The 18,017-nt window shown below is 44.1% G+C and overlaps 1 protein-coding gene and 1 pseudogene across 5 annotated transcripts in view; one reads left to right on the top strand and one right to left on the bottom strand.

The window, feature by feature from the left end:
* The window catches only part of HIPK3 (homeodomain interacting protein kinase 3), a 72,286-nt gene extending 64,873 nt beyond the window's left edge, over positions 1-7,413 (bottom strand). The window contains exon 1 of one of the 4 annotated variants that reach the window (XM_084774632.1): positions 6,403-7,413. The gene's annotated coding sequence lies outside the window, so the exon portion shown is untranslated. Of the gene's footprint in view, positions 1-4,462; positions 4,484-5,188; positions 5,211-5,651; positions 6,154-6,402 lie in introns of those variants that run through there. The other 3 variants (XM_084774633.1, XM_084774634.1, XM_084774635.1) reach the window with 3 other exon arrangements.
* A 6,918-nt stretch (positions 7,414-14,331) lies between these two features.
* On the top strand, positions 14,332-15,594 carry LOC311593769 (kelch domain-containing protein 3-like; annotated as a pseudogene). Its single transcript has one exon. The product of its transcript is annotated as a kelch domain-containing protein 3-like (transcript).
* The last annotated feature ends 2,423 nt before the right edge of the window (positions 15,595-18,017 follow it).

Raw genomic sequence — 18,017 nt, 5'->3', positions numbered from 1 at the left:
GTGAGTTCCAGGCCAGCCTGGTCTACAAAGTGAGTCCAGGACAGCCAAGGCTACACAGAGAAACCCTGTCTTGAAAAACCAAAAAACTCTAAAATAATTTGATAAAAATTTATAAACAAATCCAACAAAATATAGAAATATTAAAGAATTTGAAGTTAGCTAGGTGTGATAGCCCATACCTAAAATAAGCACTTAAAAGCTGAGGACAGAGAAGTACTGTAAGTTCAAAGCTGGTCTCAGTTACACACAGTAAATTTTTTAGGTTAGTCTGAACTACAGTTATATTCTGACCGGGAGTTCTGTATTTTCTTTCAGGTAATTTTTTGGTAATCCATATGTAATAAATTATAGCTTATAATAAACTATATAAAAATAATAAAAGGAGCCAGGCAGCAGCAGCTAATGCCTTTAATCCCAGCACTAGGGAGGCAGAGGCAGGTCGATCTCTGTGAGTTCCAGGCCAGCCTGCTCTACAAAGCGAGTCCAGAACAGCCAGGACTATAAGAGAAATCCTGTCTCAAAAAACAAAAAAACAAAAACAATTTAAGAGTCCTTGCCATTCTCGCAGAGCACCCACATGGCAACTCACAAACTTTAACTCCAGTTCGAGGTGATCCAGCACTGTCTTCTGCCTCTGCAAGCACCCATGCATGCTGGCAAAAGCTTCATATACATAAAACAATTTTTTTTTTTGAGACAGGGTCTCATTATGTAGCTCTCTGGGTGTCCTGAAACTCACTAACTATGTAGACCAGTCTGGCCTCAAACTCACAGATAACCATCTACTTCCCAAATGCTGGGATTAAAGGTGTATACAACTACAAATGGCCAAAAATAATGGGGCCAACTTAAATCTGTACCCCCCAAAAAGTTACAGCTCAAATGAGTAATACACTTCCTTTTATTATTCTTCCCTATACTAACCCCGCCAAAAGCATAATCCTCTCGGCCTTGCTTCCTAAAGGGTGGGAGAAGAGAGCATGACTACCTGAGCTCGATCACAGGATCTTGTCCTCTGACTGCCACACATGTGCTAGGGGAAAACACATGCCCATACATGTATGTATATGCATAGACAGACAGACAGACAGACAGACACACACACACACACACACACACACACACACACACACACACATTCTCTCTCTCTCTCTCTCTCTCTCTCTCTCTCTCTCTCTCTCTCTCTCTCCATTTTTTTTAAGATAGGAGCAAAGGAAATGTAAAGTAAAGCCAATGGTGGTGGTGTATGCCTTTAACTCCAGGACTCGGTGAGGGGGAAGGGTGGAGGAGGCAGGTGGATTGCAGTGACTTCCAGGCTATCCTAGTCTAGGACAGCCAAGGCTACACAAAGAAACCCTGGGGGTGGGGATGAGGGAGAAAATGCAAAGTAAAAATTATTCTGGAAATGTAGCCATTTAAACACAGGAGATGCTTAGTCCAATGAAGGAAGAGGAAAGTGGCTCTCTTTGAGTCTGAGGTTAGCCTGGTCTACTTAGTGAGCTCCAGGCTAGCCAGTGCTATGCTACATAGTGAGACTCTGTCTCAAAAGAGGGTGAAAGAGAGAAATGCTTAAGCTAGGCACAGTAGTGAGATGGAAATAGAAGGAGCAGAAGTTTGCGGTCAGCCTGGACTATAGAAGTCTGTTTCAAAGAACCGGGACTTTGGGGGGGGCGGGGCGGAGGAAACACTGGATTCTGAAAAGAGGTCAAGTAATCCCAGCACTGAGGAGACAGAGACCAGAGGATTAGAGAGTTCAAAGCCCACCTGAGCCATACATTAAGACCCAGTTAACTACAAAAATAGGAGGTAGGCTGAAGAGATGGTTCAGCAGCTAAAGCACTGGGTGATCTTCCAGAGGACCCAGACACACTTCCTAGCAGCCACACGTTGACTCACCACCCATCCCTAACTCCAGTTCCAGAGAATTCCATGCCTCTATGAGCACCGGGCATAAAAGTGGTGTAGATAAATATGCAGACAATACACCCAAACACATAAAACAAAATAATAAAATTCAAATAAACAAGTAAAAATGATTACGCTAAGGGTTTAAATCAGTTATAGAGAACATACTGAATGTGAGAGATCTTGGGCTCACTGCCAGCACAGATAGATATAAATAAATGCATGTCTGTAGCCTTGGGAAGTAGATTGCGTGACAGGTATCAGAAACACGGGTTTTAATTCAGTCTGAAAACACAAGTCCTATAGAGTTTGATATACACCTGACTTTACTTTTTAAGGATTTTTTTAGGGGGTTTGTTTTTGTTTTGTTTTTTGGGGGGGGTTGAGACAGGGTTTCTCTGTGTAGTCTTGGCTGTCCTGGACTCACTTTGTAGACCAGGCTGGCCTCGAACTCACAGAGATCTGCTTGCCTCTGCCTCCTGAGTGCTGGGATTAAAGGCGTTCGCCATCACGCTCAGCTTAAGAATCTTTTAAAACAAAACAGAACTCCTGTAAGACAGACTCTAATTTATTACCAGTATTAAAATAAACCCATGCTCTTTGCCCTTCTGATTTCAGAGAAACCTGTAATCTGAGACCTTTTAAAGGGCCTGTAATGCCAGAAGCAATTAACTTTTATACTGTTTTGTGCTGGTGTTGTTTTGGGTGTATGTACACACCTCCTCACTGTGTCTATAGTCTACCTGAGTCTTAGAGAATGACTAACAGCCACAAGAACAACAGAGCTGTATAGAAAAAGCACTCCAATGTTGTTTTCCCCAACCAAACCACTCTTAATTAGACCAAGCCACCCCAAAGAAATTAACTGCTTCCATAAATTGGCCACACAGTACACTGCTTTAAAAAAAAAATTAGCAAATTAAACAGAGAAGTAGTGGCACATGCATTTAATCCCAGCACTCTAGGGGCAGAGACAGTCGGATCTCAGAATCTAAAGCTAGCCTGGTCTACAGAGCAAGTACCAAAACAACTAGGACTACACAGGAAAACCTGGGTGCAGAAAAAGCAAGGGGAGTGGGGCTCGGCACACATCTTTAATCCTAGCACTTGGGAGGCAGAGGCAGGCGGATCTCTACGCATTCAAAATCAACCCGTCTACAGAGCAAGTTCTAGAACAGCCAAGGATGCAGAGAAACCCTATCTTCATGAAACCCAAAAGAACAAAAGAACCTACCCTGATTCAAAACTTCTACTCCAAATACATATTCTTCTTCCAGTTCTAACCTTTTAAAGGTACTAGGGGAAGGTTATAACTTTTAAGCAGATGGATCCAGAGCCAGGAAAATTCCTTTCATCATATAGTTACGTCACATGCAAACGTTGTTCCTGATAAGTGTTCTGAAAAGTTCTTTTCCCACACAAAAAGAATACTACAGCCTAGTTGAAGTGGAGGAGGGGCAATACTTCTACACAAACACCTATAAAATTCCTCCTCCTAACAAAGCTCTTGGAGTCCCTCTTCAGAAGCAGCTTCCAACTTAAACATGCAACACTAAACCTGAACTCTGGACGTTAAGAAATCCGGACAGCTGCAACCCACAAATTTTACACCGGAATGTTTACTTTGGCAGCAACAATATAATTGTGTATCAAAATTAGCCTGTGTGCTCTAATAACTACAAGGCACAAGTAACAACTTGTGGAAACTAGAGAAATTCCAAGTTCTTGGAACATCCTTAGAGCATCCTCATGACATCTTTTCCTATCCAAGCTCAGGTGAAGCTGCAATGGAAACAATGTTTCTATGCCACTGAACCAACCACCAATAAACAGGGCAAGTCTCATTGACCTTATCATACTGGATGAACTGTTGCAATGAGAACTGTACAATAGTAGGAACTAACTCCTCCACATCAAAAACAAAAAAGTTAACTTCAAAAGTCACTGCAACATAGATGCCAACAATTATTCTATTTAAATGGATGTGCACTTGATTAACAATTCCACACTATGAGGTTGACATTTTCTCCTTCCTCTTTTCCATATGCCTTTGGTGTTCATGCAGCAAATATTTAAAAACAAAAATTCAATCAGGCAGGTCGTTTGACAGCTATTGCTTTTTGAAGTTGCAAGCAAGCAAGCATTCAGCACTGGCAGTAAACAAACATCTATGTGACAAATGCTATACGTGCTACAGCAATCAACCTCTGTAATTTGCAACCCTACTTTATGGTATCCTATGACAGATCATCCAAAAAATTAACAGAGTATAATCTTCAGCTTCTTCTCAAGCACGTTTACAAGAATTATCTCATAGAAACCATCTACTTTAATGAGACTCTAAAAACCCCATGCCCAGAAGCCAATGGCTGGTTTATAAACAAGATAATGACTAGTTCAATGGAAAAAGGCATTATGACAAAATGCTAAGACTGTCTCACCATGTTATGATCTGCGTGCCTAATATGTATGTTTAGCTACTGTAGTCAGCAATGTCCAAATATAAATTTAAAACATTTAATGGCCAGTTATGTTCTAGCTTTCAAGCTCATCTTACCTGTTTAAAACACTGGTGCTATTTTGTTTTCATCTATCCTCCAAAATATTTTTTCTCTTTGCAAATATATCCCCTAGGGTAGAAAGGAGGAACTAAGAAATAAATTCTCCCCAAAATACAATGAAATATCCAAACACTGAAAAATTAGACATTTCTGTATATCTCTACCATAATAAATTAAGAAGTAATCAAAATAATTCAAGAAAAATAAACTGATACAGGTTAAGCACTAAATTTCACAAATGAGAGCTCCCTACACTTTATGAATACAGCCATAAATATAACCATGAAATATCTTGTTAATTTAAAAATTAAAAAATATTCGGGTTGTTTGGTTAAATTTCAATTACTGTTAAGTGTCATGAAGACAGAAAAATCAATACAGCAAAACAATTTTTAAAGGTCAGTCGTATTTTGTTTACTTAAAATACTAAGCTTAATCATGACCTGTCTAAACCTTATCGTTGCTCATTGTATAAAATTAGCACTCCAGTTGCAAACCTAAGCAGAATCTAGACTTATCAAACATATGGTGAGACTTGCCCAGTTTCTGAAACAGTAAATGTAGATAAGCATTAAAATATTTCTCTTGGTAAACAATAACAACAACAACAACAACAAGACCTAGAAACCTTTTCATAATCAGATCAGGAAACAAAAAAAAAAAAAACGTTAACATTTTTTTCAAGCACCAAGTAAATAAAATCGTGAAATTGTTTGAAGTACCTCCACTTCAGAGGCTGTAGTTTACAGAAGAAACCTAAAACAGAAAACAGAAAAATAAAAACCAGCAGATCTCCCAAGAACTCAGAGGTACATAGAAACGAAGACTGGTTTTCCACCTAACTTTTCCAGCCCTGTACCAAAAAGACATCAAAATAAAGTTGACAGTAAAACCATGAGTTTTCCCTGTAAACTGGGCCATAATCTGAAACCTGAAAGAAAGAAGAAGAAGAAGAAGGGAAAAAAAAACCGCTGCTGCTGCGTCTAAATAGAAGCTCCTTATAAGCAGCGAACTGACAGGTGGAAAAATAAATTCCCTAGCAGGCCAGCCAGAGGTTGTGAAAACACGGTTCAAGGACCGAACGTGTTGTGACTACTCTGTAACAGGTCCAAGGTAATTTACGCACACACCCTTCAGCGCAATCTCTCAAGCACAGATAAGACTGGGAAACAACAGGCTTCATACCATTTTACAACAGCCGTCTCCCCCTAAACAGGAAAACAGACATTCTGGTCCCGAGTCCTTTCCGCCGATCTCCCCCGCCCCCAGCGCGAAGGGAAGAGGGCCGCCGCCGCCGCCGCCGCCGCCACCGTAACGAGAGAAGCCGGCAACAGCCCCGCCGCGCGGCCGCCACGCCTTCCTCCCGCCGCCGCTGGGGACGCGGAGCCGCGGATCACATTTCTCCTCCCCAACAATCACACGCACGCACGTCCCCAGAGTTGACACCCTCGAAACCCGCCGCCCGGCGACGCTGGTGACAGGGCCACCAAGCCTCCCAGGCGCAGCCACCGGGCTTGGGCGCTCCGGCCGGCGCCTTGCGTGCACGTTAGGTGTTCGCTCCCATCAATGAAAGGAACGAGGTCTCCGTAGCGACGGCCTAGAGCCGCCGAGCCGAAACAGGGGGCCCCCCGTGGGACCAAACAAAACTTCGGTTGCTGGGAAGAGCCGTTGCGCAATCTTGGCTTGGGGGGGAAGGCCCGGACCGCCCGGCGCGGCCAGGGCGGCTTCCCGGAGGCTGCGCCAAGCGCGCGCGAAAAGCACGCGTGATCCCCGCGTCCGGCCGCCTCGGGCCTGGCGTGGCGCTGGCCTTCGGGAACCGCCCGGGGCCGGCTGCACTCGGCAGCCGGGCGGAAACGGAGCACCGACGCTCCGAGGATTCCCCGACCCCGGGGCCCGGGACGCTGCCGAGCTCCCCGCCCTTGCCCGGCTCCCTTACCTTCCTAGAGGCCCGCGCTCTCCCCGCTTCGGGCGGCCGCAGCCCTGAGCATGTCCGGGGTGGGTCGCGGGGGCCGTGCGGGGATCCGGAGCCAAGCGCTTCAGCAGGCGGCGCCACCCAGCCGGGGCTCAGCCCCTCTCGGCGGCCGCTGCCATCTTGTCCTGGCGGCAGAGAGGAAACGGCGATACACCCTCCCCCGACCGCTGCTGCTGCTGCTTCTCTGGCTGCCGATCGCCGGGCCCGTCTCCCTCATCTTCCTTCCCGGGGACCTGGGGTGGGGATGGCTCGACTGGGGAGAGGGGCAGTGACAAGCCGGCGGGCCACCGGGGCCTACGGGCAGCGCGGGATGCAGGGCCCGCGGCAGTGAGGGCCCATTTCCCCTAGCCCCCCGGGGTAGAGACAAGGACGAGGGCCGCCGCTCGCGAAGCCGCAACGCCGGGGCCTGCGGCTCGGACTCCTCGGGGCGCCGCGTTGCCGGCAGTCGTCACCCCGGCAGCTGCCGCGGGCCGCCCCGATCTTGGGCCCCTCCTCCGCGCCCGCCGGCCTCGGCCGCCGCCTCCGCAGCGCCACCGCCCGCTCGGCCGCTCTGCGCGCGGAGCCCGGGCAGCCCCGCTCGGCTAGGGCCCCGGCGCCTCCGCGAAGCCCCTCCCCGGGGTCCGCCCGCCCGCAGCCGCGCCCTTGACGCTCTCAGCCCGCCAGGCGGCCCGATCGGATCCAACCCTTAGCTCTCACGCCATCCCTCCAGCGGGAACGGCTTCCGTCAGCCCTCCTCTGCAGTTCGGAACCTGACTCCCGGCCCACTCTGCCAAAAATACACATTTAAAGGACGATCCTAAAACCCAAAGAAAGGGTTCAGATGCGGAAGCAGAATTTTACAGGCCTTTCCAGGTGGCCCATCCTAATTCTCCTTGCCCACCCCCTTTAGAATCTGTTTCTTGCCATCTTAGGAGTCTTTTAAAAGCAAAGAAAAAGAAAAATGTTTGGCCAAATGAATAATCTCAGTCTAAAATAGGTCCTAATCGCTCCCCCATTCGAAACAACAGGAGACTTGTCACACCATGTCAAAGAACGAGGAAAGGACTCGCTTGGAAGTTTTCCAAGCGCACCTCCACAGTCATTGGGAAGCTGCCCACCTCTGCGTTGATAATTCTCCATCGAGTTAGTTCCACACCCAAGCTAGTTTCTTCGCTCCTGGAAACTAAGAAATCGACAGAATGGTCCATTTCCACCCACGTAATCATAGAACCATGGAATTTGAGATGAAAGAACCTTACTGATGCATAGGCCAAACTCTTATGCTAAGTAAGACAAGGGTTTAGACAAGTTTTGATGACGTGAGCAAGGTTATAGAGCAAAGCCTTAGTCTCCACCCCCATCTCTCCATCTCCCCAGGAAACAAGTAGCCCTCGAAGCAACCCTTCGTTGCTGTAAACCTATTTTAACCACCTGTTTCGTCTGGGTCCTTTTCTTCTGGACAGATTTTAACATTTCAGCAACCCAAGCACCTTTGTCTCTAATGGAAGTGTCTTTTGCTTTCTTCATATCTTTACTAGGAGGATTGAGTTTGCTGGTGTATTTCTCCATACATTTTCTCTTGCAGCATCTGGAACAGGGTAAAGGGAGTGTCAACTTGCTGCAATACTTACTTCTCCTTTCAAATTCGAAGAGGGTTGTGTAGAATGTCTTTAAAAGAGAAACGGGTTATTATGCCTCGAGGCCACTGAAAATACTTTTTTCAGTGATGGATGTTTTATTCAAGACAGAATACTCAATGAAAAGTCAAAGTAGAAAAAAAAGTGACTGATTTTTAGAAAAAGCATGTACATGATCCGGGCGTGGCGATGCATGCCTGTAATCCTAGCGCCGGGGAGATGGAGGCAAGAGGACCTGGCCTTCAAAATTATCATCTACATTCAAAACGAGGGCAACAAGGGAGTCATTCTTTTTTCCTTAGCATTTACTTTGGGTTTCTTTTAAGGCAATAATCTAAAAACCAGACAAATAAAAATCAAATCTTTCGGGGAAAATACTCCTTTAAATGACCTAACTTTTCAGAACTTTTGCACGCATCTTTCTAGCCTTCTAATGGAAGACTTTCCCAGTTGCCTTTCTGCTGAGTAGTTCATCCCACCCCCTTCCTATGAATTCCAGGAAGGATTTCTGTCACCTTTCTTTTAACCATTGCCTTGCCAGTATCTAAATACAGTACCTAAATTAAAACTTCCCAGTAAAGCTTGCTAAATAACTAAACCTTAATGCAAGCCCTCTTCCTCAGTAAGCCTATTGTCTCCTTACCTAATTGCTTCTCTCTCAAATCCAACCTGAACTGGAACTCATAGATAACCTTTCAAAACCCTGAAATGAAGCCAGGCATGGTGCCTCATGCCTGTAATCCCAGCACTCTGGAGGTTGAGGCAGGCAGATCTTTGAGTTCCAGGCCAACCTGATCTACAAAGCGAGTCCAGGACAGCCAGGGCTGTTACATAGAGAAACCCTATCTCAAAAAACAAAACAAACACAAAAAACTGAAGTGGCCATATTTTGTTAAATTCATTTTTTAAAAAAATGGTTCTAAAAAGGGTGTGGTGCCTCACTCCTGTAATATGAGTAGTCCAGAAGAATCTTCCAGAGTCCAAGACAGCTTGGCTACATTTGAGTTCCAAGCCATCTCAAAATACAGACTGGCTTTGTAGTCTCAAAAAAATGGAGTTCGGAAAGACAAATTGCCCTCTCATAGTTCCAAATTATTTTTAAATATAGGTTATAAAAACACATTTTTCTATGCCCACCCTAGCTCTGAATAATGACATGAAGACTTTTATATTTATTAAAAGCTTCAGGCACTATAGCTGGGCAGATCCTGAGCTAGTCTGATACAATATTGGACCTGCCTACTTCCCGGCCACGTGACCCATTACCTGCCATCTTAGTCTTGTCCTGGCTACTCTTTATTCTTCAGTGTCCTGATGGCAACTCTTCTTCTCTCTCTGGTCCCCACCTGAGACCTTCTGTGTGGGATTGGGTCTCACCTTACCTCTCCAGCCCAGCTCTTGTGCCTAAAGCTTTTAATAAGTATAAAGGTTGTTAGAAAACCAACCTTAAGCTTATCCAGTTACTATAAAACAAGCACCAGCAGATATAGACACCCCAAAGACTATGAAGAATTTGGATGGCATCCCGTAGCTGTGCTAGATTTTTTTTTAAATTAAAGCGTCACTTCATACAGTATGCATTCACTGCAAATACTAATTTCCTAGGTGATTCAAAAATAGAATAATCCCCCAAGACTGAGAAGATATGACAAAAGCAATATTAGAACCTGGTCCCCATGGGATATTACTTTCTCACATACTCTGGTGCCTCACCTTTGACCATGTCCCCTGGACGGGGAGACCTGGTGGCAATCAGAGGAAGGACAGCAGGTTACCAAGAAGAGACTTGATACCCTATGATCATATAGAGGGGGAGGTAATCCCCCTCAGGAACAGTCATAGGGGAGGGGAATAAGGGGAAATTGGGAGGGAGGGAAGAATGGGAGGATACAAGGGATGGGATAACCATTGAGATGTAACAAGAATAAATTAATAAAGGAGGAAAAAAAAAAGAACCTGGTCCCCAGTTACAATGGCGATCATGGTTGCTGGATGTTGGGGGGGGGGGGCAGGGAGAGGTTAGAAGATAGAACATAGAAATAGAGCCAGGGGTATCAATATTTCCCAAGATTAGTTGCTAGGTAAAGGTCATTATGCTAAGGAACAGAAGAAGCAAGCTGAATATGAGGAGGCGCCTTGGCATTATGTCGTACAGCAGATTTAAGTGCTTGGGAGAAGGTTGAAGAAACAGGAAAAAGGTCTGAACCATTTACTCAGATTATGCAAGGTCCAAAAGAAACATTCACTGACTTTTCACAAAGATTGACTTCAGCTCTAAATAGAAGGGTATCAGACCCAGAAGTCAGGAAAGCACTGATAGGATCTTTGACTTTCAAAAATACTACTGCTAAATGCAAAATGGCGATCAGGCCTCTAAAGGCAAGATCGGCGCCAATAGACGAACGGATTAGAAATGCAGCTGGTATTGAATCTCATTCATATGGTGTAACTTTAATAGGAGATGTGATCTCTAAAGCTTTTGAAAAAATCCGAACTGTCAGATATCTTAATTGTGGTAAGCAAGATCATTTGAAAAGACATTGTAGGCAGAGCCAAAAAGAAGACCTGAGCCTTCAGAAATATGCAGAAGATGTGTCAAAGGCTAGCATGGGACTAACGACTACAGATCAGCAAAGGCCAAATAGGGTAACACCTTGTCAAGAAACACCCAAAGGGGGCTCTTGAAAGTTCAAATATCAAATTCAAACTCACACACAGAATAATTAAACAACACTGCACTGAAGATAGACATTAACAACCCAGATATCAAAGTTGGAACAGCTTCCAACAGATAAAACAAAGAACGTAGAAGAGACCAAAAACAAACAAACAAAAAACTAGCATTTTGGCAAATTTCTATAAATTATCAGAGGCCAAAGTTAAAGGTATTGAAATTGAAAGTATGGTAAACACAGAAGCTGTTGTAACAACAATTTCACCAAAATCTTGGCCTTCAGATTGGGCTCTTCAGGAGGAAATATTCAATTTCTAAGGGTAGGAACTTTATCCCAGATAAATTGGCTTAAATGTATAGAACCAGAAGGTCAAATAGGAAAATTAAAACCCTATGTCACTGATATAGCCAATTATGGGGAAGAGAGCTATGGCAACAGTGGGAAACACAGATTAGTATTCCTCCCAACTTCAGGGACAAACTATAAAATAGGAGATGTTATCAAGAACAGTTGCTGGCTATCCAAGTTATCTGTAAACAGGACATGAAGAGGCTGGCTCTGTCACTGCTGACAGAACACCTACAGTCCTACCACTAAGGTGTTTGACTGGCAGGGCTATTTGGGCCCATGACATGAGCAATGAGCAATGGCCCGTGACAAAAGAGAAGTTACAGCCACTAGAACCACTACTCAAAGAGCAGCTGGAGGCTCAACATATAGAAGAGTCCACCAGCCCTTGGAATTCTCCTCTATTTGTCACTAAAAAGAAATCTGGAAAATGGAGGATGTTAGCAAATCTGACAGCAATCAATGAAATCATTCAAACAATGGACTTTTTTCAGGCTGGAATTCCATTGCCTCCTTTATTACCTAGGCCATGGCATTTATAGTAATTGATTTAAAAGACTGCTTTTTAAATTATACCTTTACAAGAACACGATGGAGAGATTTGCCTGCACTGTGCCGACATTTAACCACTCCATGCCAACTAGGAGATGCCAATGGAGAGTTTTGCCATAAGAAATGTTAAACAGTCCTACCTTGTACCAGTATTATATCCAACAGCTGCTAGAAATAATTCATAAACAGTGTCCTCAATCTATAATTTGCCATCATATGGGTGATATCTTGCTCGCTGATTCAGAGAGAGATACCTTAGAAAAAAAGTTTGATCCAATAAAGAAAAATTTGCCCTGCTGTCAATTACAAATTGCTCCTGAAAAAATACAAGAAGGAAATTCTGTCCATTACCTAGGATATAAGATAGGGTTTCAGAAAATGTGGCCACAGAAAGTACAAATCAGAAGATCAATTACAAACTTTTAATGATTCTTAAAAATTGCTGGGCGATATTAACTGGTTCCAACCCATAATTGAAACTACCCAAGAACCAGGTAATTTATTTCAAACCTTACGAGGTAATAAGGACTTAAATAGACCAAGGAAACTATCAGCTGAGGCTGAGAGAGAATTGGCCCCGGCAGAAAAGAAATTACAAGATGCTCACGTGGCCCACTTGGATCCAAAGCTGGTTTGTGTTTTAGTTATTTTGCCTTCTGTTCATTCTCCCACAGGAATTCTTATGAAGAGAGAAGATAATGTCTTAGAATGGACCTTCCCCCACCTGACCCCACCCACCACCCATCCCGAGACAGGGTGTCTCTGTTGCACAGAGCCATGGCTGTAGACCATGCTGGCCTCAAACTCACAGAGATCTTCCTGCCTCTGCCTCCCCAGTGCTGGGATTAAAGGCATGCGCCATCATGCTCAGCTAGAATGGATATTTTTTAGCACACAAACAGTAAGAAATTAAAAGCCTGAATAGTAAAGGCTTTTGATTTGATTGTGAAAGGGAGACTAAGACTTCATCAATTAGCCGGAACAGACCTAGCAAAGATGGTCGGTCCTTATACCAATGCTGAAATTACCTCATTATGGGTAATCAATGAAAACTGGCAAAGAACTTGCAATAATCTTTTGGTAGAAATTAATAACAAATACCCCAAGAGCAAGCGTCTTCAGTTTATAAAAAGAGCTAATTGGGTTCTTCCTTGTATAGTGAGAGGACCAATTTTTAAAGCTCCTGCCTTTTATACAGATGCCAATAAATCAAGTTATAAATCAGAAAATATACATTATAAAGGTAGTTCTAGCCAGGCATGATCCCTGTGAGTTCAAGGTCAACCTGGTGTGCAAAGCTACTCCAGGACAGCCAAGGCTACACAGGGAAACCCTGTCTCGAAAAACCAAAAAAAAAAAAAAGCTCTTCCGGTGCCCCATATTTGACCACTTCCCCTTTGTGGGGAGGCCTGGTGGCACTCAGAGAAAGAATAAGCAGGTTACCAGGATGAGACTTAATAGGCTGTGACCATATGGTGGGGGAGGAGGTCCCCTTCTGTCATAGACCTAGAGGAGGGGAATATGGTGAAAGAGGGAGGGAGAGAGGAACAGGAGGATACAAGTGAGGGGATAACAATTGAGAAGTAATCTGAATAAATCAATTTTAAAAATTTTAATGTAGTTCTAAGCCAACAGCTCCAGTTCAAAAATCAGAACTATACGCTATCACATAAACGGCATCGTGTAAATAGTAGAAGCTTAAAGAAAACTTTTTCTATAACCTAGTGACAAGCCTTGGGACCTATTTTTAAAAATGTCCTGCTTGGGCTGGAGAGATGGCTCAGAGGTTAAGAGCACTGGCTGCTCTTCCGAAGATCCCGAGTTCAATTCCCACATGGCAGCTTACAACCACCCGTAATGAGATCTAGTGCCTTCTTGTGGTGGGCAGGCACACGTGTGGACAGAATACTGTATAAATAATAAATAAATCTTTTTTAAAAATGGCTTATTTGTTCTTTGTATAATCAAGGCTTCATTACCTGCTGGAAATAACCCTAAAGTCGCCCAAAGAAATGAAATTGGCAAATGAATGTGTTTCTTTTGTAGAATTTGGAAATGTAAAGTATGTGCACCCTACTATAGATACATTTTTCAGGATTTCTTGTGTGTATGTGTGTGTGTGTGTGTGTGTGTGTGTGTGTGTGTGTGTTTTGTTTTTTGTTTTTTTGTTTTTTGTTTCTTGTTTTTTGTTTTTTGAGACAAAGTTTCTCTGTGTAGCCATGGCTGTCCTGGACTCACTTTGTAGACCAGGCTCACCTCAAACTCAGAGATCCTCCTGCCTCTGCTTCTTGGGTGCTGAGATTAAAGGTGTGCGCCACCATACCCCGCACCATTTTCAGGATTTCAGTGGGCAACTGCTTTATGTTCTGGAAAGGCTGACTCTGTAATTACACATTTATTGGAAGTTACGCCTATTACGGAAATATCTGTACACATTAGGAGTGACAATTCTCCAGCAAAAGGTCTCAAGTAAAATGGAAGCTTTTTGCATATTACAGTATAAAGCATATTACAAGTATACCACATAATCCTACAGGACAAGCAATTATATAAAGATTTAATTTTTATTTCATTGGGGACAGAGGAATCGGTTGGCAAGCAACGGGTTCTAGGCTGCTGGCAGCGCGAGGACCTACAGTCCCACCCGGCCGGGCTTGGCAAGTAGCAGAGGCAGCAGGCCACGCGGGGTACTGGTCAAGGGGATGTTACAGTGGACAGTGCATCTGGAGGGTGGGCCACGCAAGGTGAACCATGCTGCAATGACCGTTGGGTACCGAATATACTCTGTTTTGGGATTACTGCTCTGGTGAAGACTACGAGACACTTCGTCAGATAGATACACATTTTCAATGCTGTGACCTTGCGTTGGACAAAGCTGCCCCCAGTGAGGCCTGCCGTCCAAGGGCAGGCTCCTGTTGTACCCTATATGCGGTATGGACACTCAGTTGTCCTCATCGATGACACAGTCTTCCTTTGGGGTGGACGCAATGACGCTGAAGGGGCCTGCAACGTACTCTGTGCCTTTGATGTCAATACTCACAAGTGGTCTACACCCCGAGTGTCAGGAACAGTTCCTGGGGCCCGGGATGGACATCCAGTTGTGTCCTGAGCAAGATCATGTACATTTTGGGGGGATATGAGCAGCTGGCAGACTGCTTTTCCAATGACATTCACAAGCTAGACATCAGCACCATGACATGGACCCTTGTTTGGACAAAGGGCAATCCTGCACGCTGGAGGGACTTCCTCTCAGCCACGATGCTGGGCAATCAAATGTATGTTTTGGGTGGCCTTACTGACCTCTTTAAACCATTACATTCCAATAATGAGATTTACTGTAGTCACATTCGAGTCTTTGACACCAGAACTGAGGCCTGGCTCGACTGTCCACACACTCTGGTGCTGCCAGAGAGAGGCAGGAACCATTCAGCCTTTGGCTACAAAGGAGAGCTGTACATCTTTGGAGGCTATAATGCAAGGCTGAACCAGCATTTCCACGATCTATGGAAATTTAATTCTGGGTCCTTTACCTGGAAAAAGATTGAACCAATGGGGAAAGAGGACGATGTCCCCGCCGGCGCTGGTGTTGCTGTATTGTTGGTGATAAGATTGTCCTCTTTGGGGGTACCAGCCCCTCTCCCGAGGAAGGCCTGGGAGATGAATTTGACCTCATACATCATTCTGACTTGCACATCTTGGACTTTAGCCCTAGTCTGAAGACCCTGTGCAAACTGGCCGTGGTTCAGTATAACCTGGACCGGACCTGTTTGCCTCATGACATCAGGTGGGAGCTCAATGCCATGACCACCAACAGCACTATCAGCTGCCGCATCGTCTCCTCCCATGGATTGGAAGAAGTGTCTGTTGCCTCCCCTCCTGAGCCTGCTCTAGTCTTCACTGCCCCTGTCCATCTTACCTGCCTGCCCCTTTGGACCCCTGGACTAGAGGTGTTTTCTATGCTGTGAATTCAGTGGGGAGGTGCAGGGGCTGGAGGGGGTGTTGAAGGCCATTCCCCTCCTCCCTTGGGCTGAAGGCCTCTTCCCTTGGTGCTCTGTTCCCATCCACCTCCCTTCACTGCTCCTGGGGCCTTTGCTGTGCAGGAAAGGGACAGGAGTCGGTAGAAGAATCCGGCTGTGTGGGAGCCTCAGGAGCTTCACTCTCCTGGCAACCACGCCTCTTCCTGCTTGAGCATTGCCTGGGAGATGAGAGGCCTCAGCCTTCAAAGGCATGAAACCCCCAACCCTGACCCTGACCCGTGGGGGTGGGGACCAACAGACAGCTTCACCCTTCCTTGAGCTGTTGTTGTACCCCTGAAGCTCAGCCAGCTCTGACTTTATAAAACATAAAACTTCAAAAAAAAAAAAAAAACAGATTTAATTGTACTTCCTAAAAGAGATGCTTAATAAATAAAAAGGGGTAACAAACCCCCCAGAGATAGATTACATAATCTTTATTAACTTTAAATTTTTTTAATGCTAATGAGCAAAAACCAACAACTGCTGAAAGACATCGGATGCTGGGGAAAAAAACTGTTGAACTAAATCAGCCTATTTATTTTAAGGATATCTTATCTTCACAATGGAAGGCAGGAAATATGTTGCATTGGGGTAGAGGCTTTGTCTTTTTTTCAAGAGGAAAAGAAAAGCTGTGGCTAGCTTCAAAATTAATAAAGATTAAATTTGACTCGGGGAAACCTCCTGAAAATCTTGGCTGAAGACATGAAGGACGAAACCAAGAACAAAACAGGTAATATGAAAGCTAATCCCTCTACACAGAAACAGCTCTGTGACTGGCTGAGGCATGAAAATGTCTCTAGTAGCCAATAAAAGACTTAATCATGTCATCCTTTCACATGGCATGGATGGAGATTTATATTGCAACTTAGTTATACAGTCCAAGCAAACTTATAAAATTTGATGCCTTTCACCTGCTTGAACATAGAGCAGAGACTCATATTCGGCTGAATTGTGCACACTGCACATTTCGTGCTTGTGTTGATGCAAAAAGTGTACATTACCTTTAAGAGCATGTTTACATAGCAAAAGGACCAGATACCAAAGAAGACAAAACAAGTAGCCCAGGTGATCCAGCCTCACAGACTGCCTCAATGGCTGTTTCCTCAAAAATTTGCATCCAGGACAGTTTTAACAAGGCTAGGTAAGTCCCTCCAGCCTCAGCCAGCGCAGTGGTGTACGCCTGTAATCCCAGCACTCAGTGAGGCAGAGGTGGGGGGATCTCTGTGAGTTCAAGGCCAGCCTGGTCTACAAAGAGAGTTCCAGGACAGCCAAGGCTACACAGAGAAACCCTGTCTCCAAAAACAAAAACAAAAAACAAAAAACAAAAAACAAAAAAGATCACCCGACCTCACAGACTGTTCCATCGGGTACTTCATTAACTCCTGGCACTTTCCTATCACACAGAGAGAATGGACGACAAATGTTACAGGTAGCTAGTTAGTTAAGACTTCACCATTATCACATTTTTATGGCCCCCAAAAGATGTTGCACCTAGACAGCAGGAAGCAATTTTAAAAGAATGATGCCCCATTCCCAAAAAATGGAGTGGGTGAGTTTTGGTCACTCAGTAAGTAGTAGATGTTTGTTGTTGTTTTAAGTGGGGTTGGTTGCAAGTTGTTAATGGTCTTGGTCAGAGAGGAAACATAATATAGGAGGTTAGACTCAGGGATCTGTTTCTTTTTCTTTTCTCTATCCGTCTTTCTCTCCTATCTGGTGCTAAAGGGAAAAGAGAAGGGATGAAAAGAAAAATGAGGATATAGCAATGACATGATAAAAGGGTATAGTACTGAATCTACTTTTAAACGAAAGAGCACAAACTACTATTCTCAAATATTTTACGTTGGATTGGATTTTGTATATTGATACAAATTTAAGGTTATATTTTGCTGCAACATATTATATTTATTTTCCAAATCTTGTTTTAAGGAACTGTACCTGTGCAATTCATTTACAAATGTAGTGTAATGTTCTAGTCCTTGAAAGCTGGTATTGCAAGCTGTTTAGGATAATTAAGAAATGCAAGTTAGTAGTCATTCAGTCAAACTTAAAGACAGTCTTGTTAGGTACTAGTTTAGATAATTACAGAAATAAGCTTTATTTAGCCTCCTGTATATGCTTTCAAAGTTAATCATATAGTAAAATAGATAGATGGTGTTCAAAAACCTCAGAGATCTACAGAATATGGCATTTAAAGATGTTTTATTAATAAAATTCTTTTTTGACAGTGAGATATATCTGTTCCTGGCAGCACCCCCATTCTGCTTCAAAGAGGATGATGGGCAACAAAGAACCTCCATTTGGAGTTTGCTTCAAATTTGCTAAGCTAGCCACTGGGCAAGAAACTGCCCTTGCCTCAGTGGCAAACAGCATGC

Source organism: Acomys minous (assembly GCF_964271855.1).
Source record: "Acomys minous genome assembly, chromosome: 3".
Taxonomy (NCBI): Eukaryota; Metazoa; Chordata; class Mammalia; order Rodentia; family Muridae; genus Acomys; species Acomys minous.
The sequence above is the reverse complement of the archived record's forward strand: the minus strand, read 5'-3'. Positions and strand labels throughout refer to the sequence as shown.